Genomic DNA, 22,588 nt, shown 5'->3' on the forward strand with positions numbered 1-22,588 from the left:
GGGAAATTCTGGATACATTTAAAAAATAAAAATTTGGGAGTAGCAAACATTTGTGCTACTTCAACTTTTTGAGTAATTCTGGGAAATTTATTTAAAAAATAAATCCATTTGGGGGTAGCAAATATTTGTGCGAATCTCTGATTCCCAGAGTTGTTCCCCAAAATAATTCAAAAATAAAATCAATTTCAAGCTGCTTTTCTGCATTGGATTTTTTAGGATTTTCTTTAAATTCACTGTGCAGGGAAAATTTAAGGAGATCTGGTTCTTCACCTGATATTTTCTGAAGTTTATTTTGAATTTCTCAAATTTATTTTGTGATTTTCACCTCAAATTTATTTTGCTTGCTTCATTTATTTTTCCTAACACGGTTAAGAAAAATTAAGGCTGTGAAAATTCCATTTTCTGTTATTTCAGTTCAATTTTTGGGTTATTTTATCCTTTGGCCCTTTCATTTCTGATGAAATTCAGTTCAGAATTTTCATTTGAGGTTCCCTGATGCTTTTTTCTCTCTCACAACCCAAACCCCATAAAAATCTCAAATTTTCAGGATTTTGCAACTTTTCCAAACCTGTTTTGCTGTTTGGTACAAACACTTTGATCTCTGTTAGAAATTTCCCATTTTTACAGCCAGGAGCAAATTATCAAGGTGAATATTTCTATTATTTTGAATATTTTAATTTTGAAATACATCATTTTTTTCAGTTTAAAATACTTATTTTTTAATTTTAAAATACATCATTTTGCAGCAGATTTCACCTTTTAAATTACCAATTTAATGGAATTAATTTATATTAAACATTCTGGAAGGAAAATCGGGAAAAATTCCTTTCTTTAGGAGCACCAAGAGATTTTTTCAGAGCAGAAATTTTCATTTACAGGAGGAGGATTTAAAAAGATTTTAAAAGATTCTTTGTAATTTTAAAAAGATTCTCTGTAATTCTGGAGCTTTTGCAGAGAGGTAAAATGGATTGATTCCAAAATTAATTCATTTTCCAGTTTCCAAGGTTCTCCTGGTCTTGCTTTGAAAATTCCAGAAAATTTCAGAATTTCCATCCTGAATCCACAGCAGCACTTCCAGCTTTGGTTTCTGCCTTGAATTTCTCAAAATCAGGCAAAATCTGCAATTTTTTGAAATTTTTCAAAAAATTTCAGCTGAAATTTTGTGCTAAAAATGATTTGGTTCAGTTCCAGGGGGGTCAGGTCAGCAGGAGAATGAAAATTGAATTAAGGGGCTCAGGAAGGGCTTAAAAATGAGGAACTGAGGAGCTGTGAATTAATTTTCAATTTTTCAAGGCAGAGTGCAAAAATCTGCAATTCCTGGGAGGTTTTTCTTTCCTTTTTTTCCCTTTTTAAAAAAATTTTTCCCTCACAAAGGTACAAGAAACCCCTGAGGTGAGGGAGGGAAGGAGTCTGAACCATGCTGGAAGCTTCTGGAACTGTAGAAAAAAATAACAAAAAAAAACCCCACAAAAATGGTTTTTTGCTTTTCTCTCCTTTTGTTTGTGAAGTTTTTATTTTTCCTTTTTTTCCCTTTTTTAAAAAAAAATTTTCCCTCACAAAAGGTACAAGAAACCCCTGAGGTGTGAGGGCGGGAAGGAATCTGAACAATGCTGGAAGCTTCTGGAACTGTAGAAAAAAATAACAAAAAAACCCCACAAAAAACCCACAAAAACGGTGCTTTGCTTTTCTCTCCTTTTGTTTGTGAAGTTTTATTTTTCCATTTTTCCCTTTTTTTTAAAAATTTTTCCCTCACAAAGGTGCAAGAAACCCCTGAGGTGAGGGAGGGAAGGAATCTGAACAATGCTGGAAGCTTCTGGAACTGTAGAAAAAAATAACAAAAAAAAACCCCCACAAAAATGGTTTTTTGCTTTTCTCTCCTTTTGTTTGTGAAGTTTTTATTTTTCTAACAGATCCTAAAATGCTGAAAATGACCCCAGAATTTTGAGATTTGAAGGAGAATTCATTCATCTCTTGGAGAGAGGGGAGGAACTGGAGCAGATTTGGAGGGACACAAAAGTGCTGGGTGGAATTTTGGATGTGTGACTTTGGGGAGGGTTTTCTGTCACTTTTGTCGCCTAAAAATGATAAAATTTTGTGTTTATCTGACCAAAACAAATCTGTGAGCTGCACTTTTAGGAGGCAAATCCCAGAAATTGTCCTGAAGGAATTTTTTGGGCTTTTTTTGAGCCTTTCAGAGACCTCCCCAAGCCCAGTTTAGCTCTGAATTAAATCTCACTTTTATCACCTCAAAATGATCAATTTTGTGTTTATCTCACCAAGATAAATCTGTGAGCTGCAGATTTAGGAGGTAAATCCCAGAATTGATAGAACAGAAATGGTCCTGGAGGAATTTTTGGGCTTTTTTTGAGCCTTTCTGAGCCCAGTTTAGCTCTGAATTAAATCCCTTCCAACTTGAGCAGCTGAGTGACTTTGGGGAGAGGTTTTCTGTCACTTTTATCACCTAAAAATGATAAAATTTTGTGTTTACCTGACCAAAATCAATCTGTGAGCTGCAGTTTTTGAGGTAAATCCCATTGCTGATAGAACAGAAATCGTCTGTGAGGAATTTTTGGGCTCTTTTGGGCCTTTCTGAGCCCAGTTCAGCTCTGAATTCAATCCCACCTTTCCCTCTCGAGTACTGAATGGTTTTTCATGGAACTCTTGACTTTGGGGAGAGGTTTTCTGTCACTTTTATCACCTAAAAATGATAAAATTTTGTGTTCACCTGACCAAAATCAATCTGTGAGCTGCAGTTTTTGAGGTAAATCCCATTGTTGATAGAACAGAAATGGTCCTGGAGGAATTTTTGGGCTTTTTTGAGCCTTTCTGAGCCCAGCTCAGCTCTGAATTCAATCCCACCCTTCCAACTCGATCAGCTGGATGGTTTTTCATGGAAAACTCTTGCTGTGTGAATTTGGGGAGAGGTTTTCTGTCACATGAAATTTGTGTTTATCTGACCAAAATCAATCTGTGAGCTGCAGTTTTTGAGGTAAATCCCATTGCTGATAGAACAGAAATTGTCCTTGAGGGATTTTTGGGATTTTTGGAGCCTTTGGGAGCCCAGCCCAGCCCTGAATTCAATCCCACCTTGCCCCCTCGAGCACTGAATGGTTTTTCATGGAACTCTTGAGTTTGGGGAGAGGTTTTCTGTCACTTTTATTCTGTGTTTCTTTGACCAAAATCAATCTGTGAGCTGCAGTTTGCGGAGGCAAACCCCAGTGTTGGTAGAACAGAACCATGAGGGATTTTGGGGCTTTTTGGAGCCTTTCTGAGCCCAGTTCAGCTCTGAATTCAGTCCCACCTTGCCCCCTCGAGCACTGAATGGTTTTTTTGTCGCTCTTGCCCAGCCCGTGGTGGATTTTGGGGAGCCCAGCCCAGCCCCAGCGCGCTCAGTGTGGCTGCAAACGCTCTGTACAGTGGGGCCGGGGTTTTTTATAAATCTATTTTGGGGTGAGGGGAGGGAGGAGGGAGGGTGCAGATCCTCAAATCAGCTTAAGCCAGACTTAAATGTGTGTAAAAAAAACAAAAAAAAAAAAAAGAAAAACCCCCAAATTTTCAATTTTCGGTGTGTGAGTGCGCGAGCGGGAGCGTCTGCCATCCCTTTGTGTCCTCAGCATTTGTGAGGTTTTATTTTCTTTTTTCTTCTTTTTTTTTTTTCTTTTTCTTCTTCCCCTCCACCCTCCCCTCCTCTCTCCCCTTCCTGCAGAAGCAATTGTTACAAAAAAAAACAAAAAAAAAGAAAATTGTAAATAAGAGCTACGTAATTTTTTTGTTGTTGTGTCGCAGCAAACCCTGAGTGAAGGTGGAGGAGGAGACTTGGCAGCAATTTCTGGTATGCAAAGGAATATTTTTTTGTCTTGAGTATCTGCAATCCTTGTGGAGCTTTTAGAAAAACAAAATATTAAAAAAAAAATCTTTGCAGTTCCCCTCCTTGTCCTTTTTTTTTTTTTTTTTAATTTTTATTATTAATTTTTTGTTTCCTTTTGAAAAGGGGCAGCTGTGAACACACCTGGTGAGCTTTTAGAATGAAAAAAAAAATACAAAACAAAAAAATCATCAGGCTCTTTGCAGTCCCCTCCTTATCCTTTTTTTTTTTTTTTTTTAATTATTATTAATTTTTAGTTTAATTTTTAAAAAAGCAGGAAAAAAGGGGCAGCTGCAAACAAATCTGTGGGGTTGGGAACTCTTGACAACACTGAGATCTAGCATGGTACTAGGAGCTAAGTCTGAATGTAACATTAATGCTTTATTTAAAATTAAAACCACAACAAAACCGCCTTTTTTATTTTGTTTTATTTTGATTTTTTTAAAAAAACAAAAAAAAGGGGTTGAAGTGAACATGAGTGTCCACCATGTTCGTGGATTTCTAGCTACAAAAACCATTCATTGGTATAGAATCGTGTGCTGGTCTTTTCGTGCTGATTAATTTGGAATTATCCCCCAGTCTCTGTATGTACCTGCAAAGAAAGAAAAAACAAAAACAAAACAAAAAAAATTAATAAAATAACAAAAAATCCTGCTTTGCTTTGATTGAAAAAGGGTTCCTGGGACTGCATACCTGCTCCTGAGCTCTGTTTTAAGTCTGTGTATCCTTCGCTTGTATTTTGTATTAAAAAAAAAGAACCACGAGATAAAAAAACAAAAAAATAATGAACCCTTTATTGTTCAGCATGTTGGAATTGTGTCCCCCCCCCCTTCTTTTATTTTTTTTTCTCCTTTTTGGAATATATTAAGCAAACTCATTCTTCTGTATCTTTTATTTTCTTTTGTAAACTTTTTGGTTTTGTTTAAAAATGGCTTTATAAAAGGGCTTTTATAACCCACGGGCACGGCTGCTGTCGTTTCTGTGCTGCTCCAAGAGGGGAAAATTGTTCATTTTCCAGGATTTCTGAGGGATCTGGGGGGAAATCCTGGGAATTCTCTGGGGAGGTGAAGCTGCTTTGGGCCAGGTGTGACTTTTGAGAAATAATCCAGAAAATTCTGCTTTCCCCAGGATCTTCTGGAGTTAAAAAATTGAGATTTTGAGGTCCAAAACTGAGATGAGAGGAAGGACAAAGCCTTTGGAATGTCATTTTCCAGGATTTCTGAGAGTTTTGGGGTGAAATCCTTGGAATTCCCTGAGGAGGTGAAGCTGCTTTGGGCCAACTTTGCCATCATTGAGAGCTGAAGGGGGAGAATTAAATAATCCCAAATTAAATAATGAAATAACTAATTAAATAAAAGGGGACAATTAAATAATCCCTGCTTTCCCCAGGCTCTTCCTGCAGTTATAAATTGAGATTTTCAGGTTCAAAATCAATTTGAGGGAGAGATGAGAGGAGGGACAAACCCCTTGGAATGTGATTTTCCAGGATTTCTGAGATTTTTGGAGTGAAATCCTTGGAATTCTCTGGGGAGGTGAAGCTGCTTTGGGCCAGGCGTGACCTAAAACGGGAGAATTAAATAATCCAGAATTAAATAATTAAATAACTAATTAAATAAAAGGGGACAATTAAATAATCCGTGCTTTCCCCAGGCTCCTCTGGAGTTAAAAATTGAGATTTTAAGGTCCAAAACTGAGATGAGAGGAAGGACAAAGCCTTTGAAGTGTAATTTTCCAGGATTTCTGAGATTTTGGGGTGAAATCCTTGGAATTCTCTGGGGAGGTGAAGCTGCTTTGGGCCAGGTGTGACTTTTGAGAATTAAAAAGGGAGAATTGAATAATCCAGAAAATTCTGCTTTCCCAGGCTCTTCTGGAGTTAAAAATTGAGATTTTAAGGTCCAAAACAGAGATGAGAGGAGGGACGAAGCCTTTGGAATGTCATTTTCCAGAATTTCTGAGAGTTTTGGAGTGAAATCCTGGGAATTCTCTGGGGAGGTGAAGCTGCTTTGGGCCGATTTTGCCATCATTGAGAGCTGAAGGGGGAGAATTAAATAATCCCTAATTAAATAATGAAATAACTAATTAAATAAAAGGGGACAATTAAATAATCCCTGCTTTCCCCAGGCTCCTCTGGAGTTAAAAATTGAGATTTTAAGGTCCAAAACTGAGATGAGAGGAGGGACGAAGCCTTTGGAATGTCATTTTCCAGAATTTCTGAGAGTTTTGGGGTGAAATCCTTGGAATTCCCTGAGGAGGTGAAGCTGCTTTGGGCCAGGCGTGACCTAAAACGGGAGAATGAAATAATCCAGAATTAAATAATTAAATAACTAATTAAATAAAAGGGGACAATTAAATAATCCCTGCTTTCCCCAGGCTCTTCTGGAGTTAAAAAATTGAGATTTTAAGGTCCAAAACAGATGAGATGAGAGGAGGGACGAAGCCTTTGGAATGTCATTTTCCAGGATTTCTGAGAGTTTTGGGGTGAATTCCTGGGAATTCCCTGAGGAGGTGAAGCTGCTTTGGGCCAACTTTGCCATCATTGAGAACTGAAGGGGGAGGATGAAATAATCCAGAATTAAATAATTAAATAACTAATCAAATAATAAATAATCCCTGCTTTTCCCAGACTCATTTTGGAGTTTTAAATTGAGATTTTAAGGTCCAAAACAGATGAGATGAGGGACAAAACCTTTGGAATGTCATTTTCCAGGATTTCTGAGGGTTTTGGGGTGAAATCCTTGGAATTCCCTGAGGAGGTGAAGCTGCTTTGGGCCGACTTTGCCATCATTGAGAACTGAAGGGGGAGAATTAAATAATCCAGAATTGATTAATTAAATAAAAGGGGAGAATTGAATAATCCCTGCTTTCCCCAGACTCATTTTGGAGTTAAAATTGAGATTTCAAAGTCCAAAACAGATGAGAGGAAGGACAAAACCTTTGGAATGTAATTTTCCAGAATTTCTGAGAGTTCTGGGATGAATTCCTTGGAATTCCCTGAGGAGCTGAAGCTGCTTTGGGCCAGGTGAGATTTTGGATTTTGGATTTTCCCGATTTTGGCTCATTTTGATGCCCGCTCTGTGCCAGCAGGGGGCGCTGGAGGGCGAGGTGAGACCTCGGGAATGGGATTTAAAAAATCCCTGGAATGGGATAAAAAAATCTCAGGAATGCGATCTAAAACCCCTGGAATGAGATTAAAACCTCTGGAACGGGATAAAAACATCTAGAATGGGATAAAAAACCTTTGGAAATGGGGTAAAAACCTCACTGGAATGGGATAAATCCTCTGGATGGGATAAAAAAAATCTCTGGAATGGGATTAAAAAATCTCAGGAATGGGATAAAACCCCCTGGAGTGGGATTAAAATCTCCGGAATGGGATGAAAACTTCTGGAATGGGATCAAAAAATCTCTGGAAAGTGATAAAAACATATGGGGTAAAATCCTCTGGATGGGATAAAATAATCTCTGGAATGGGATAGAAACTTCTAGAATGGGATGAAATACCTCTGGATCTGGAATGAGGTAAAAACCTCACTGGAATGGGATAAAAAAAATCTCTGGAATGGGATTAAAAAATCCCTGGAATGGGGTGAAAACCTTTGGAATGGGATAAAAAAATCTCAGGAATGGGACAAAAAAAAATCTCTGGGATTGGATAAAAACATTTGGAATGGGATAAAACCACCTGGAAAAAAAAAAAATCTCAGGAATTGGATCAAAATCTCTGGAATGAGATGGAAACCTCTGGAATGGGAGAAAAAAAATCCCTGGAATGAGGTGAAAATCTCTGGAATGAGATGAAAATCTCTGGAATGAGGTGAAAATCTCTGGAATTCCATCCAAAACTGGCGCTGGGCACCTCCTGTGCCCCATGCTGGGGTTAATTCCTGTCCTGTGTTTGTGCAAAAATCGGAATTTTGCCTCTGGGATGAGCACCTGGCAGTGCTGATTGCTCTGGGCTGAGGCTGGAGCTGCTCTGGGATTTTTTTAGCCATTTTTAGCCCGTTTTTAGCTCATTCTTAGCCCATTTTAGCCCATTTTTAGCCCATTTTTAGCTCATTTTAAGCCCACTTTAGCTCATTTTTAGCCCATTTTTAGCCCATTTAAACTCATTTTTAGCCCATTTTTAGTTCATTTTTAGCCCATTTTTAGCTCATTTTTAGCCCATTTAAAGCCCATCTTTAGCTCATTTTAAGCCCATTTTAGCCCATTTTTAGCCCCTTTTTAGCTCATTTTAGCCCATTTTTAGCCCATTTTTAGCTCATTTTTAGCCTATTTTTAGCTCATTTTTAGCTCATGTTTAGCTCATTTTTAGCCCGTTTTTAGCCCATTTTTTGCCCGTTTTACTCCATTTTAGCCCATTTTTAGTTCATTTTTAGCCCATTTTAAGTCCATTTTTAGCCCATTTTTGGCCATTTTTATCTCATTTTTTTCTCTCCTTTTTCCTGCTCGATTTTTGGGGAGATTTTGAGTAGATTTTGGGGTTTTATTATCAACAACTGCCAGTCCTGCCCACAGGGCTCTGGGTTTGCTCGTTACAACCCTCAGATATTTTGATTAATTGGGACCCTCTGCCATGAGGGATTTTACTCCATTTTAGCCCATTTTTAGCTCATTTTTAGTTCATTTTTAGCCCATTTTAGCCCATTTTTGGCCATTTTTAGCCCATTTTTAGCCCATTTTTGGCCATTTTTAGCCCATTTTTAGCTCATTTTTTTCTCTCCTTCGTCCTGCTCCGTTTTTGGGGAGATTTTGAGTAGATTTTGGGGTTTTATTATCAACAACTGCCAGTCCTGCCCACAGGGCTCTGGTTTTGCTCGTTACAACCCTCAGATATTTTGATTAATTGCAGTGGTTTAGGTTTAAATTTCTCTTTTCCTCCTCTCAACATCAAGCCAGCGCTGAATTTTTTCGTATTTTTTAAAAAATTCTGGTGGATTTTATTTAGGCTAAATGCATTTCTGGAGGTGAGATTATTGTGGTGTTTCTGCTTCCCTGAAGGAATCATTTCTCCATAATCCAATTTACCACACTCAGCTGTCATTTCTGAGCCAACAGCGGAATAAAGGAGCCCAGAAAAAAATCAACATTTTAATCCTCTGGGGTTTCACAGGGAATCCTCCCTGCTGGACCGCTCTGACCAGAAATGCCTTTTCCTGCACCTGGAATATTTTATTTTAATATTTTATTTTAATATTTTATTTTAATATTTGATTTGTGCTGTGCTGCCTTGGCCAGCAGTGGGGGTTTGGGGCTGTGGGAGCAAAATTGGCCCCGAATTGTGCACGGGAATGGTTGGGAAATGAGAGGGTGGGGAGGGGAAAGGGGAAGGGGAAGGGGAAAAAAAGGGGAAAAAGGGGAAAGGGAAAGGGGGAGAGGGAAAAAAGGGAAAGGGAGAAAGGGGAAGGGGAAAAGGAGAAAGGGAAAAAAGGGGAAAGGGGAAAAAGGGGAAAGGGAAAGGGGGGAAAGTGGAAAGGGAAAGGAAAAGAAGGAAAAGGGGGAAAGGAGAAGGGGGAAAGGGGATAAAGGGGAAAGGGAGAAAGGGAAAAAAGGGGAAAGGGGAAAAGGGAAAGGGGAAAAAGGGGGAAAAGTGGAAAGGGAAAGGAAAAGAAGGAAAAGGAGAAAGGGAAAAAAGGAAAAGGAGAAAGGGAAAAAAGGGAAAGGGAAAAAGGGGAAAGGGGGAAAGGGAAAAAAGGGAAAGGGGGAAAGGGAAAAAAGGGAAAGGGGGAAGGGGAAAAATGGGAAAGGGAAAGGGGAAAAGGAGAAAGGGAAAAAAGGGAAAGGGGAAAAAAGGGAAAGGGGAAAAAGGGAAAAAAGGGAAAGGGGAAAAGGGGAAAGGGGGAAAGGGAAAAAAGGGAAAGGGGAAAAAAGGGAAAGGGGAAAAGGGGAAAAGGAGAAAGGGAAAAAAGGGAAAGGGGGAAAGGGAAAGGGGAAAAGGAGAAAGGGAAAAAAGGGGAAAGGAAAAGGGGGGAAAGGGAAAAAAGGAGAAAGGGAAAAAAGGGAGAAAGGGGGAAGGGGAAAGGGAAAAAAGGAGAAAGGGAGAAAAGGGAAAGGGGGAAAGGGGAAGGTTTGTGGCACTGGGTGCCAGGGTGAGTTGAGGTGTTCGGGAGCAGGTTGGGCTCGATGATCTCTGAGGTCTCTCCCAACCCAGTGGCTCTGTGGTTCTGTGCGTGGGTTCAGTGTCCCCTGCGTGTCCCCAGGCTGTCAGGGGGTGCGGGGGGTTCAGGAGCTCCCCAGGCTGTCCTGGGGGTTCAGGAGCTCCCCAGGCTGTCCCGGGGTTCAGGAGCTGCCCAGGCTGATGTGGGGGCGCGGGGGGTTCAGGAGCTCCCCAGGCTGATGTGGGGGTTCAGGAGCCCCCCAGGCTGTCCCGGGGTTCAGGAGCTCCCCAGGCTGATGTGGGGGTGCAGGGGGTTCAGGAGCTCCCCAGGCTGTCCCGGGGTTCAGGAGCTGCCCAGGCTGATGTGGGGGTTCAGGGGGTTCAGAGCCGCAGCCCCCCCCGAGCTCCCCTTGCAGGCCGGAACTCGGGGGCGCAGCAGAGGTGACAGTGACAAAACCGGCGCGGGGGAGGGGACAGGGCTGGGCTCGGAACCTCCCGAGCCTCCCCGGGCTGGGGCCCTGCGGGTTCCTGCCCTCTGTGGTCGGCAGTTCCTGCTCGTGCAGACGTGGCAGGGCCGCCCCTCCCTGAGGGCTTCACACACAGCTCTGGGGACAGACACAGCTCTGGGGACAGACACAGCTCTGGGGACACCTCTCACAGCTCTGGGGACACCTGCCAGAGCCCGGGGACAGACACAGCTCTGGGGACACCTGCCAGAGCCCTGGGACAGTCACAGCTCTGGGGACACCTCTCAGAGCTTTGGGGACAGACACAGCCCTGGGGACAGACACAGGTCTGGGGACACTTCTCCAAACCCTGGGGACACCTTTCAGAACTCTGTGTCAGCCACAGCTCTGGAGACACCTCTCACAGCTCTGGGGACACCTGCCAGAGCCCTGGGACAGACACAGCTCTGGGGACACCTCTCAGAACCCTGGGGACACCTCTCAGAACTCTGTGTCAGCCGCAGCTTTGGGGACACCTTGTGAGGCTGTGCTGGGACAAGAAAAAAAATGATCCCTTTTTAAGCTTTTTAAGCCCACGACTGGGTCTAGTTGCACCATCAGTGTAAATTAGGCCAGGCTCTTGTTTGGGTGTCCAGGTTTAGGCTGCCTGCACTCTGAGCTCCTCGTGGAGCAGAAGAAAATGAGGAAATAAAATCTGAGAGTGCAAATTCCTCTCTGGAGAGGGAGGACAGAGCTGCAGCTCCATCCCGCAGCTGCTTTCCACAGAGGAACCTGGAACTTCAAGGGATTTTCAAGTGCCTGGCTGGAATTTCAAGGGATTTTTGCCATAAAATTCCTTTATCAGCCCAGAGTGGGGGTCAGCAGCTTGGTGGAATCTGGGGTGGGGATGCTCTGCTCCCGGGAAAAAGGGACAGGACGGGTGGAAATCAGGAATTTCCTCATGGAAAGGGGCTCAGGCCGGGGAACAGCCCAGGGAGGTCGGGAGAGCCCATCCCTGGGTGTGCGAGAAATTCCTGCACTGATTTCCCACCTAAATAATTCTGGGAAACCCTATTTGGTTTCCCACTTAAAGAATTCTGATTTTCCCACCTAAATAATTCTGATTTCTCCACATAAAAAATTCTAATTTTCACACCTAAGTAATTCTAATTTTCCTACCTAAATAATTCTGATTTTCCCACCTAAATAATTCTAATTTCCCCACCTAAATAATTCTGATTTTCTCACCTAAATAATTCTAATTTCCCCACCTAAATAATTCTGATTTTACCACCTGAATAATTCTGATTTCCCCACCTAAATAATTCTAATTTTCACACCGAAAGAATTCTAATTTTCACACTTAAAAAATTCTGATTTTCTCACCTAAATAATTCTGATTTTCCCACCTAAATAATTCTGATTCCCCACCTAAATAATTCTAATTTCCCCACCTAAATAATTCTGATTTTACCACCTGAATAATTCTGATTTCCCCACCTAAATAATTCTAATTTTCACACCTAAAGAATTCCAATTTTCACACTTAAAGAATTCCGATTTTCTCACCTAAATAATTCTGATTTTCCCACCTAAATAATTCTGATTCCCCACCTAAATAATTCTGATTTTCCCACCTAAATAATTCTGATTTTCCCACCTGAATAATTCTGATTTTCACACCTAAATAATTCTAATTTTCACACCTAAAGAATTCCAATTTTCACACTTAAAAAATTCTGATTTTCCCACCTGAATAATTCTGATTTTCCCACCTAAATAATTCTAATTTTCACACCTGAATAATTCTGGGAAACCCTATTTGGTTTCCCACTTAAATAATTCTGATTTTCCCACCTAAATAACTCTGATTTTCCCACCTCAATAATTCTGATTTTCCCACCTAATAACTCCTGACCCGCAGCAAACCCCGTGTAAGAGATTTCAGCCTTCTCCACTGGCATGAGCTAATAAATATTAATTTATTATTTTTGAGGGAAATTGTTGAGCTTTCTGTGGCCTCCGTCCCCACGTCGTGGTGCTGCTGCCGATGTCCCTGGCGCTGTCACTCCCTCTTGGCCTGTGCCACCCTCTCAGGGACACCCAGGAGAGCCCAGGCTGTAATTCTGTAATAATTCTGTAATTCTGTAATTTCTGTAATTTCTGCTTCCAAACTGCCTCAACCGACATCCCCCAGTGACTCAGAGCCCGGAAGAGAAGAGTGGAAATTGAAATTCACTCCGGCCACCGAGCTCTGTGTGGGCACAACGTTTGGGAGACTCGTTTGCTCCAGTGCTAAAGAGAAAAAATAGAAAAAAAATTAGAAAAAAAAACCCTCAAAAAACAAAAAAAACTACCCCTGAGCACTAATAGCTATTTAATTGCTTGTGGACTCCTCTGACTAAAAAACAGGGGCAGCTCTGCCCACCCAAATTTGGATTCTGGCCCTTTCCCAGCTGAAGTCACAGCCCAGCTCTCCAGCGTTTTTTTGTTGGGTTTGGGGTTTTTATTATCCAGTTCCTATCAGCATCTGGGCTGCCAAAAATGCCTTTTTTCCCCCCAGGAAACAGCAGTGAGGTTTGTCCTCATCAGCCACCCCAGTGAGAGAGTTCTCATCAGCTCAAGTGACAACAAATGCAGGTGCTCCTCTGCTTTTCTCTGTCCTTCCAGCAAACTCAGGGAGGGAACAGCTGTTTCCAGTGGAAAAAAAACAACAAAAAAAAAAAAAAAAAAAAAAAAAAAAAAAAAAAATAAAACCACCATCCTGCTGACCCAAGCTGAAAAGTGACGTGGAAATGGGATTTTTGACCTTGAGAGCTGCAAAGTTGCTCCAAAGGAGGGACCCTGTGAAGATTAAAAACAACGAATCTTTGCAATGCTGAGTGGAGCTGAGTGAATTCATCCCAAAGCAAAGGGCCAAGGCTTTAAATAGCACCGGGGTTTTGATGACTTTTTGAAGTCCTCAGCTGAAGAACTCGCCCCAGCATTTGCAAACATTCATTTGAGGAGCAGCTGGTTTCCTCAACTGCATTCTTGTCTCATTTTTCCTCTCGTTTTCCTCACAAAATAAGATTTTTGTTGCTGCAGATGTTCAGGGGAGGCTGCTCTGTTCTCATCTCTCACAAGGCTGTGTGGATGAATAGAACGTTGATTTTTCCTCATTTTAGGGCTCTGTTTAGCCCCTGTTTTTTGAGTTAGGTGCTGATACAATGCTTAGCTCTCTCTCTGTATAAATGTATATATTTCGTGTCCCTCTCCCTCGCGCGCCATGTGGGTTTAGGCACTCATCCACCATGAATAATGTCCAGGGCCAGGTCACAAACTTCCCATAGCAGGGGCCCTGTTTGCATCCTCTCCAGGCCATTGCAGGGAACTCGGAAAACCCAAACAAACCCAGAAACTGCTCCTGCTGCGGAGGATGGGAAGGGGGAAAGAGGAAAAGGGGGTTTTTTTTAAGAAAGGTTGGGTATTTGGGGTGGACGGTGCTGTGGGATGGGGCTGGTGGCAGCGGGGAGGGCTCGGGAATGGGGCTGAGGGAAAATGGGGTTGAGGGAAAATGGGGCTGAGGGAAAATGGGGCTGAGGAATGGGGGTGAGGGAAAACGGGGCTGAGGGAACGGGGCTGAGGGAAAATGGGGCTGAGGGAACGGGGGCGAGGGAAAATGGGGCTGAGAGAAAATGGGGCTGAGGGAAAATGGGGCTGAGGAATGGGGGTGAGGGAAAATGGGGCAGAGGGAATGGGGCTGAGGGAATGGGGCAGGGGGAATGGGGCTGAGGGAATGGGGCTGAGGGAAAATGGGGCTGAGGGAAAATGGGGCTGAGGGAAAATGGGGCTGAGGGAACGGGGCTGAGGGAAAATGGGGCAGAGGGAATGGGGCTGAGGGAAAATGGGGCTGAGGGAAAACGGGGCTGAGGGAACGGGGCTGTTATCCCAGAGGGATCTGCGGGAATTTGGGGCTGCAGGGACGGATCTGTGGGGGATGAGGATGCGGGAATGGGGCTGAGGGGATGGGGCTGAGGGAACAGGGCTGAGGGAAGGAGGCTGAGGGAAAATGGGGCTGAGGGAATGGGGCTGCTCTGCCAGAGGGGGCTGTGAGAGTTTGGGGCTGCAGGAACGGATCTGTGCGGGATGAGGATGTGGGAACGGGGCTGAGGGAATGGGGCTGAGGGAAAATGGGGCTGATGGAATGGGGCTGAGGGAATGGGGCTGTTCTTCCAGAGGGGGCTGTGGGAGTTTGGGGCTGAGGGGATGGATGTACGGGGACGGGGATGCGGGAACGGGACTGCTCTACCGGAAGGGTTTGGCCTCAGGGATGCGTGATGGGCATTGCGGGAACGGGGCTGTTATCCCGGTGAAGGGTGTGGGAACAGGACTGTGGGGATTGGGGTCTTGTCCCTGCGGGGATATGGGAACGGGGCTGTGGCCCCCGCGGGGCTGCGGAGATCGGGACTGAGGGATCGGGGCTGTTCTCCCAGAGAAGGGTGCGGGATCGGGACTGCGGGGATTTGGCTCTTGTCTTTATGGGACTGCGGAAACGGGACTGCAGGAACGGGGCTGTATCTGGGCGAGGGGTGCGGGACCGGGGCCGTTGTACCCGCGGGGCTGCGGGACCAGGACTTCGGGGATTGGGCTCTTGTCCCTGCAAGGATGCGGGACCGGGACTGCGGGACTGCTGTCCCCTCGGAGCTGCGGGACCGGGACTGTTCTTCCAGCGGGGGCTGCAGGACAGGGGCCGTTGTCCCTGAGGGGGCTGCGGGATCGGGGCTGCAGGATCGGAACTGCAGGGACCGGGGCCGCGGGATCGGAACTGCGGGGATCGAGGCCGTTGTCCCTGAGTGGGGTGCGGGATCGGGGCTGAGGGGATGGGGCTGTTCTCCCACCGGGGCTGCGGGGATGGGGCCGTTGTCCCCTCGGGGCCGTTGTCCCCCGGCGCTGCGGGCCGCGGATCCGGCGGAGCTCGGCGGCGGCCCCGGGGCGGCGGCGCCGTTGCGGTCGCGGCTGCGGGGGGGGCTCCGCCCGCGGCAGCGCATGCTCCGTGCCCGCCCAACCTGCGCTTTAAACGGCGGCGGAGGCGCGGGCAGCGCGCTGAGCCCCGGCTGCGCCCGGGTACGGCCGGGCACGGGGCTGGGCTGGGCACTGGAGGTGGGCACGGCACGGGGCTGGGCCGAACCGAACCGGGCCGGGCCGGGCCGGGCCGGGGGGATGCGCGGGCGGGGGTGCGGCTGCGGCTGCCCCGCGATGCCGGTACCGGGATGCGGCTCCCGCTGCCTCCCCGGGGGTTGCGGGCACATCGCGGGGCTCTCGGCGCTCCCTCCGCTCCCGCAGCACCGAGCGCTGCCCGCCGGCTCCGGCCGGGACGGCGGCGCTGCCCGCGGGAGGAAGAGGAGGAGGAGGAGGCGCTCCGGGGCTGATGCTGCTGCGCTGGAGCTGCTGCGGGAAAACAACAAAAAAGCGGAGCAGGAGGGACTGGGGAGCGTGTCCTGCCCTCCCCGAGCTCTTCCCGAACTCCTCATTCCTGCAGGGACGCCGCAAGGTTTGAAGGATCCTGAGCGGGCGGAGTTCGGGCAGCGGGACGGACTCACGGGAATCCTGAAGAGTTGCGGGGACAGGTCAGTGAATCCTTATAATCTGAGAAAAGGGAGTTTTTATTACCCCCTGTAATGCAAAACTCATTTTCATCACCACCACCCCCCCCCGTAATGCAAAACTCATTTTTGTTACCCCCCCCGTAACGAAAAACTCAATTTCATTGCCCCCCCCATAATGAAAAACTCATTTTTATTGCCCTCTGTGAAGACATATTCATTTTTATTACCTCCCCCCGTAATGAAAAACGCATTTTCATTATTCCCCCACTCTAATGAAAACTAATTTTCACTGCTCCCCCCGTAATGAAAATCTCATTTTTATTACCCCCTGTAATGAAAACTCATTTAACTCACTTTCACTGCTTCCCCCCCCCATAATGAAAACTCATTTTCATCGCCCCCCCCTGTATTGAAAATTCATTTTCATTCCCCCCTGTTCTGTTTGGCTCTGCTGTCCCTAAATGCCACAACGGGGATAATTCCAGGGATTCCTGGCTTTGGCAGGGCTCGAGGTTTTGGTGGTAAAACGCTGGAGCTGTTTATGATAAACACAAACTCCTCGTCTCGTTTGTCTTCCCACGGGTGACAGCTTTAGGAGGAAGGGAGAAACACTAAAATAAATTTATAAATTTCATGCTGTTGATGGCCAGACCTGGCAAGATGCTCCATTTCCATTTTTATGTTACAAATAAATATAAAATTGGAAGGGGAAGAGATTTCCTGGTGCTCACCTGGAGCTGTTTAAACTCACGAGCAGCACAGAGAAATTGGCCAGGCTCAAAAATCCCATTTTTGCCCCGTTCTGGTTCTAGGTGTGATTCAGGAGAGCAGCCTCTGTGTGTGTAACATGAGAATATCTCCAAATTTATAGAAATAGAACATGAGTAAGAACTTCAAAAGTACCCAAATGACCTGGGCACTGAAGTCATGCAGACACTCCTGAAAAACATGTACCAGCCTTGAAACCTTTCCTATTATTTGCCCCACCTGCAATTTTCTTTCTTTTTTTCTTTTTTTTTTTTTTTTTTTTTTTCTGTTTTTAAATATTTGATGCTGTCTGAACCTTTCTGGCATCATCCAGAGCTGCTTCCCCTGGTGGGGAGTGGCACTGGAGGCAGATTTACCAGCCCCTCATTCCAGGCTGTGCCTAAACCCCTGGATTTTGTTGCCACAGAAAAGTAAAAATTTGGATTTTGTTGCCACAGAAAGGTAAAACTCTGGATTTTTATTTTATTTATTTTATTTATTTTATTTATTTTATTTATTTTATTTATTTTATTTATTTTATTTATTTTATTTATTTTTATTGCCACAGAAAAGCAAAAATCTGGATTTTTATTGCCACAGAAAAGTAAAACTCCGGATTTTGTTGCCACAGAAAAGTAAATATTTGGATTTTATTGCCACAGAAAACTAACCAAAACTCTTAATTTTGTTGCCACAGAAAACCAAAGCTCTGGATTTTATTGCCACAGAGCACTTGGCTGATAGGATTTGGGAGTGAAAAAAAAAATAGGATTAGAAATTTGGTATGGATAACAAGAATCTCTATAATTAACAGCAAATTAAATGAGAGTTTGCAGGGGATGTAAATCCCCGGATTTTGGGATTTAGGGAGGGAATTCTCCATGCTGTGGGATTACTCCCCTACAAATTGTGGTGATTTCTGTGGTTGCTGTGTCCTCTTCTCCAGGTCCCAGTGAGCACCAGGAAGGTGCAGAACCAGCACCACCCCCTGTGAGCACTTGTGGATGCTCCACACAAACCCCGCCAGCACCAAAAACGACCAAAATCCCATTTTTTTTCATCACATCTTTGGTTATATCTGTGCTGGGAGAGGCTGGAACCACTGGGCTGATCCCCGAGTTTAAAAATCCCAGCCCTGGCTCTGCTTTGCCTTTGCCAGAGTCCCTAGGAAATGATGTTTAGCATAAACTCTTGGTAACCTTTTCCCCAAACTGTTTATTTCGCTGGAGCACTCAAGTGGCAGCGCTGGGGAGGGGAGGAGGGGGGATTTTTGGCTTTTCCTCCCTGGGTTTCATCTCTTTTCCCTTCAGCCAAAGCCTCAGAACGGAGCTCAGGGTGATGGCTGGGCCCTTGTGCCTCTCTTGATGGCGTTGGGAGTTCGAACTCCAAAAAATAATTTAAAAAAAAAATCACCTTAATGCTGTGCTCGGGGCCTGATCTCCTCCTGTGGTTTACTCCCTTCAGATTTTTGCAGTGTTTTTTAACACAGAGTGTGGGAATCCTTGAAATCAGAGCCCTGGGTTTGTGTTTATCCCCCCCAGGAGGGGCTGATTTAGGTGCTTTGAATGAGTTTCTGTCTCCTCATCACCTTGGCTTGGTTGGGTGAAATTTGGGAAGGTTTTGGGTGGGTTTGGGGCTCTGAGGGAGCCAGGAGAGGGAAAGGAGCAGAGGGGTGGGAGGTGGTGCTTGGGGCCAGCAGAATTGCAGGTGTGAGACTTTGTCAGGAGCAGGGGAGGGATTTATGGGCACAGAACCCAAAACGAGCTGGGTTGAAATAATTGCATCAGGTGATGGTGCCCTGTGGCTCCTGGGGGTGGGCAGCCAGCTTAGCACAGCTCCTGGTGGCTAAAAACCCATCCCAAACTGCTAAAACCCATCCCAAATTGCTCAAACTCATCCCAAAGGGCTAAAAAAACCCATCCCAAGCAGCTAAAACCCACCCCAAACTGCTAAATCCTGTCCCAAAGAGCTAGAAATCCCATCCCAGACTGCTAAAAACCCAGCCCAAGCAGCTAAAAACTCACCCCAAAGAGCTAAAACTCACCCCAAACTGCCAAAACCCATCCCAAAGAGCTAAAAACCCATCCCAAGTAGCTAGAACTCATCCTAAACTGCTAGAAACCCATCCCAAAGAGCTAAAAACTCAGCCCAAGCTGCTAAAACCCATCCCTGGCAGCTAAAAGCTCATCCGAATTTTAAAAACTCATCCCAAACTGCTAAAAACCCAGCCCACAGAGCTAAAAACTCATCCCAAATTGCTGAAACCCAGCCCAAGCTGCTAAAACCCCATCCCAAGCAGCTAAAAACTCATCCCAAATGGCTAAAAACTCATCCTAAACTGCTAAAACCCATCCCAAACTCCTAAAAACCCAATCCTAAGCAGCTAAAGCCCATCCCAAGCAGGTAAAAACCCATCCCAAGCAGGTAAAAACCCATCCCAAGCAGGTAAAAACTCGTCCCTAGCAGTAAAAACTCGTCCCAAACTGCTAAAACTCATTCCAAATGGCTAAAAACTGTTCCCAAGCAGCTAAAACCCCATCCCAAATTGCTAAAAGCTCATCCTAAACTGCTCAAACCCAGCCTAAACAGCTAAAAACTCATCCCAGCGAGCTAAAAGCTCATCCCAAGCTGCTAAAACCCAATCCCAAGCAGCTAAAAACTCACCCCAAACTGCTAAAACTCATCCCAAATGGCTTAAAACTCATCCCAAGCAGCAAAAACCCCACCCCAAATTGCTAAAACCCATCCCAAGCAGCTAAAACCCATCCCAAACTGCTAAAACCTAGCCTAAATGGTTAAAAACCCATCCCAAGCAGCTAAAACCCCAACCCAAGTAGCTAAAACCCATCCCAAGTAGCTGAAAACCCATCCCAAACTGCTAAAACCCATCCCAAATTGCTAAAAACCCATCCCAAGTAGCTAAAACCCCATCCCAAACTGCTGAAGCCCAGCCTATACAGCTCAAAACTCATCCCAAATTGCTAAAATCACCCCAAACTGCTAAAAACCGGCCCCGAAGCTGCTGAAACCCCTCCCAGGCAGCCGCCCCGGCTCGTCCTGTGAGCCCCCAGCCCCGCTGAGGCCGTGATTGAGGCTGAGTGTGCAGCCAGGGGGTCACGAGGGGCTGGTGAGCAGCTCTCAGCTCCTCCCTGTGCCGATTTCTGGGTTTCTGGTGGTCCCATGTCACACGTCCAGGGGGTCACGAGGGGCTGGTGAGCAGCTCTCAGCTCCTCCCTGTGCCGATTTCTGGGTTTGTGGTGGTCCCATGTCACACGTCCAGGCTGTCCCCGTGAGGGCAGGGACCCCCAGCTCGGCTGAGGAAGAGGGTGGGGGACCCTCAGGGAGGAGTCTTGGGTTTTAGGGAGCAGGGGGAAGATTTAAAGCCGTCGCTGCGAGGTGGTCAAGAAGAAAAGAACGGGGAAAATAATAAAAATAATAATAAAAATACAGGATTATTGAGCAGCTCTGTGCCCCGGAGTGTGGTTATCTCAGGCTGGTGGCGTGAAGCCTGTCCTGTTCCTCGTCCTGCTGTTGTGTGGGGCTGATGCAGAAATCGCTGATGTGCCCAACCCACCCTGTGAGCTGTGGGGTTGCTTGTTGAGAAAACAGAGCCGAGAGCGGGACTCTGAGGCCACCATTCCATTCCTGCTTGGCTGCCTGGTGTGTTCCTTGGTGTTCGTTTCCCCCCCCCTAATTTGTGCCTTTCCTGCTTGTTTTCATATCCTAAAATGTCAGTTCCCCTGGCCCTCCCCAGATATTTGCTTAACATTTTGCCAGGCTGCTGAAGAGGAGAAGCAGACCCCCGTGAATATTGTCTGGCAAAGCGAGGAGGAATGTGGTGCCAAAGGCTCCTTTGTCTGGGGGTGGAGCACACGCAGCCAGGAGCAGGTGCCTCGTTTGCTGCTCTCAAACCATTTTTTCCTCCTCTCTGCTGCTGCACGTGAGCTAAAAGAAAATTCTCTTGGTCCACGTCCCAAGGGATGGCTCTGTCCTTCACCCAGAAACCTCGTGGCTTGTTGGTCTGGGGGTTTCAGAGACAGATTTTGGTGGCTTCAGGTGAATTTTGGGGATTTCAGAGCCAGATTTTGGTAGATTGCAGGTGAATTTTGGGGATTTCAGAGCCAGATTTTGGTGGCTTCAGGTGAATTTTGGGCATTTCAGAGGCAGATTTTGGTAGATTGCAGGTGAATTTTGGTGATTTCAGACCAGATTTTGGTGGCTTGCAGATGAATTTTGGGTATTTCAGAGCCAGATTTTGGTGGCTTCAGGTGAATTCTGGGCATTTCAGAGACAGATTTTGGTGGCTTGCTGATGAATTTTGGGGATTTCAGAGCCAGCTTTTGGTGGCTTGCAGGTTAATTTTGGTGATTTCAGACCAGCTTTTGGTGGCTTGCAGGTGAATTTTGGGCATTTTGGAGCCAGATTTTGGTGGCTTCAGGTGAATTCTGAGGATTTCAGAGTCAGTTTTCGGTACCTTGCTGGTGAATTTTGGGCATTTCAGAGCCAGATTTTAGTAAATTGCAGATGAATTCTGGGGATTTCAGAGCCAGGTTTTAGTAAATTGCAGGTGAATTTTGGGCATTTCAGAGCCAGATTTTGGTGGCTTGCAGATTAATTTTGGTGATTTCAGACCAGCTTTTGGTGGCTTGCAGGTGAATTTTGGGCATTTCAGAGCCAGATTTTGGTGGCTTGCAGATGAATTTTGGGCATTTCAGAGCCAGATTTTGGTGGCTTCAGGTGAATTTTGGGGATTTCAGAGTCAGTTTTCGGTACCTTGCTGGTGAATTTTGGGCATTTCAGAGCCAGATGTTTAGTAAATTGCAGATGAATTCTGGGGATTTCAGAGCCAGATTTTAGTAAATTGCAGATGAATTCTGGGGATTTCAGAGCCAGGTTTTAGTAAATTGCAGGTGAATTTTGGGCATTTCAGAGCCAGATTTTGGTGGCTTGCAGATTAATTTTGGTGATTTCAGACCAGCTTTTGGTGGCTTGCAGGTGAATTTTGGGCATTTCAGAGCCAGATTTTGGTGGCATGTTGATCTGTGAATTTTGGGCATTTCAGAGCCAGATTTTGGTGGCTTGTTGATCTGTGAATTTTGGGGATTTCAGAGCCAGTTTTTGGTGGCTTGCTGGTGAATTCCCATCCTGGCCATAGCTGGAACACTCAGGAGTTTTAAGGATGCCCTCTGGCAAAGTTTGAGGTTTATTTAAAAACAAAACAATGTCGGGTGCTGGGGTTGGTTTGTGAGGTGTGAAAATTTTTTTCCCTTCAATCAAAGGAGCTGTTTTGGGTGTTTTTTTGGGTTTTTTTTCCCACCTTTGTTTTGTTGGGAGCTGAAGTTCTCCGTGGTGGTTCATCTGGAGGAGCTGGGACTTGAGGAAAAACAGAAATATAACGAGTGCAGCGAGTCAAATCCGTGCACTCTGGAGACATTGATGCTCTCACAGGGCAGGCTGGAGCCAGCCCCGGGAAAAACGTGCACAGAGCTGCGGGCAGCACCCAAATCCTGCCTCAGATTTGTGCCTTGAGATCCGGGGGAAATGGGGCACGCAGGAAAATCCCTGGGTCACACTCTGCTTCCCAAACATCAGCAGTGAATCCTGCTGGGATCTGGCTTGATGGGGCTGAGGTGGGGCTCAGACATCAGCCCTGCTGCTGATTTGCATCCCAATTCCCTGCTCTTAATTAGGGTTAATGAGCAGAGGTGGCTTTTGGGTGGGATTTCAAGTGGGTGCGAACAAACCCTTCCACTTTATCTGGACCTTGTGAGTGATTTTGTGCCTTTGCATCCCAATTCCACATTCTTAATTTAGGATTAATGAGCAGAGCTGGTTTTTGGGTGGGTTT

General features: G+C 45.5%; 2 protein-coding genes across 4 annotated transcripts in view; both read left to right on the top strand.

Moving 5' to 3' along the window:
• The window catches only part of LOC134430380 (uncharacterized), a 100,289-nt gene that overhangs the window by 43,699 nt on the left and 34,002 nt on the right, over positions 1 to 22,588 (top strand). The window lies entirely within an intron of this gene.
• The window catches only part of SLC45A3 (solute carrier family 45 member 3), a 36,806-nt gene continuing 29,710 nt past the window's right edge, over positions 15,493 to 22,588 (top strand). Inside the window, 2 exon segments of the mRNA XM_063177960.1 lie at positions 15,493 to 15,547; positions 15,927 to 16,014. The gene's annotated coding sequence lies outside the window, so the exon portion shown is untranslated.

Source organism: Melospiza melodia, chromosome 28 (genome assembly GCF_035770615.1).
Source record: "Melospiza melodia melodia isolate bMelMel2 chromosome 28, bMelMel2.pri, whole genome shotgun sequence".
NCBI classification, from domain to species: domain Eukaryota; kingdom Metazoa; phylum Chordata; class Aves; order Passeriformes; family Passerellidae; genus Melospiza; species Melospiza melodia.